The following is a 2,500-nucleotide window of genomic DNA, read 5'->3' on the forward strand; positions in this document are numbered from 1 at the left end:
AAAAAAAGATGCGGAACATTTGTTTTTGGCATATTTGTTTTTTCATAGATTCAAAACTGTTCCTGGAAGCTCGCTGGCCGAGCGGGTTTGGGCGTTGTTACTTGCGGCGAAGGTCGAGGGAATGGCGGTTCGAACCCTGCCACCGGCGAAATTGGACAAAATACATGGTTCATTAAGTTCTACGCTACAAAGACCTCTGTGAGGGGTACCGTCCTAGCCTTCCAATAGGGGAGGGGGGTTGTGACGTTAAACCATATCATCATGAAAACGGTTTCAACATCAAACTGTTCACAAGTGCTTTCGTTTTATATATATATATTTATATATATATACATATATATATATATATATATATATATATATATTAATTTCAGAGCTGGGCGCGTTCCTCGGTGCGTTACTCGGTGTCCTGACTGCCATGACTTTGCTCAGGACACCGAGGAACGCACCTAGGAACGCGCCCAACTCTGTTTTTTTTTCTGGGTATGAAAGTGGCTGTTGCCGACAAGTCTATCGAAATAAACACCACGCGTCAGGACGGAGCCTTTATTGTATTTGTACGACATTTTGCTTCTTGCAGCTTTTTCGAGTACATGACTTCTTATTTAATCTCAGTCATGTGTATTACGACTATGTACTTGATAAAGGCTGTAACAAGGAAAAAGTCGTACTAATAAAGACTCCATCCTAAAATCGTGTTATTTCGATATCCTTTTTTCTGCCTAGCACCAAATGATTTCGCTCAACCTGAGCTCCAAATCTTTGTTCCTCAAGAAGTTAACCCTTTCAACTCAGGTGATTACTTCCATGAGTGTGAATGAATGGATTTGACAGATGAGAGTGTGGGTGGGGGAAGAACAAGCGAAAATGGTCTGGAACTTCTTTATTGCATGTACGTTTCGACCGACTCGGTCTTCTTCAGTAAGCTGAAGAGGACGATTCAGTCGAAACGTATAAGCAATACAGGAGTTCCAGCCCATCTTCGCTAGTCCTTCCTCCACACACACACTCTCATCTCCCGTGAGTATGTTTTAGTTTACTCCAGACGATTTAATTCAGATTTATCAAAGCTTTTGTTTACTTATCAAAGCTTCTTAGCACCAAAGGGTCAAGGAACAGTCTCGATTACTCTGTCACTTCCTCGTGAGGGTCCTAGTATCCTTCGAAGTCGCGTTTTCCCGAACTCACCCTCGAAGTCAGAACCTAATCCTCCAGCCACCTCATAGTTCATCCTCAACCTTCCTACTACTCATCACCTCCTACTCCTCCCTCCTCCCTCACCTGGCACCTCAACCTCGACCCTGCAACCTCTCCTCCTCATTAACCTGACGCCTCCTCCTCATTGCCTCAACACTGCCTCCTCATTATCGTAGTCCTCCTCCTCATTATAAAACTTTCTTTCTCGTTACCCTTGCAATCCACCTCCATTACGTGGGATGGCGGCCACGGAGGAGAGAGGAGGAAGAGAGAGGAGAAGAACCGGAGAATGAGAGGAAAGGACGAGAGAGAGAGAGAGAGAGAGAGAGAGAGAGAGAAGGAGGGGTGCAATTGGAGAAATGATAAAACATACAGACAAGCTACTGAGAATGAGAGGAAAGGACGAGAAAGAGAGAGAGAGAGAGAGAGAGAAAGAGAGAGAGAGAGAGAGAGAGAGAGAGAGAGAGAGAGAGAGAGAGAGAGAGAGAGAAAGAGAGAGAGAGAGAGAGAGGGGGGGGGCAATTGGAGGAATGATAAAATATACAGATAAGCTAAGAAAGACCAAGAAAGAGGAAGGAAAAGGTAAGGAATAGAAAATGCAGCATGGAAAGGAGGAGAACGAGGAGCTAGATTAAGAATGATAGATGAAATGGGGAAGAGAGAAGAGAGAGCAGGAGAGAAGGAAAAGAGGAAGAGAGGAGGAGAAATAGGAATAAAAGCAGGAAAGGAAAGAGGAAGGAAGTAAAGGAGGAGAGGGAGAATAGTGGAGTGAGTAATAAGAAAATAAAAACGAGAAAGTATAAGAACAAGAATGCAGAGGAGGAGGAGAAAGAAGAAGAGGTGGAGGAGTAAGCGGAGAAGAAGGAAGAGGAGGAGGAGGAGGAGAAGAAGAAGGGTCAGGAAGGACAGTGGCAGTAGCAAAAAGAGAAGGAAAAGGAGGAGAATGAAGAAGAGGTGGAAGAGAAAGCGGAAGAGGAGAAGGAGGAGGAGGAGTAAGAGGAGGAGTAAGAGAAGGGTCAGGAAGAGCAGGAGCAGTAGCAAGGGGAGGAGGAGGAAGAGGAGGAGGAGGAGATGAAGGGCCAGGAAGAGCAGGAGTAGTACCAAGAGGAGGAGGAGGAGGAGGAGAAAAAGGAGGCAGAAAAGATGAAGCAACGGATGGGAGATGGAGAGACTGCATCAGAAATGATATTTAGGAATTAGGTAAAGTCCTATTTGTAAACAGATGAGGCTGGGCAGATGAAGGGAGGACGAGAGAGGGAGCGTAGCCAAGGCCTCTGTGATGAGAGTCAAATGAAGCAAAAAC

Source organism: Oratosquilla oratoria, chromosome 35 (assembly GCF_046742065.1).
Source record: "Oratosquilla oratoria isolate Oo_2021 chromosome 35, ASM4674206v1, whole genome shotgun sequence".
Lineage (NCBI taxonomy): Eukaryota > Metazoa > Arthropoda > Malacostraca > Stomatopoda > Squillidae > Oratosquilla > Oratosquilla oratoria.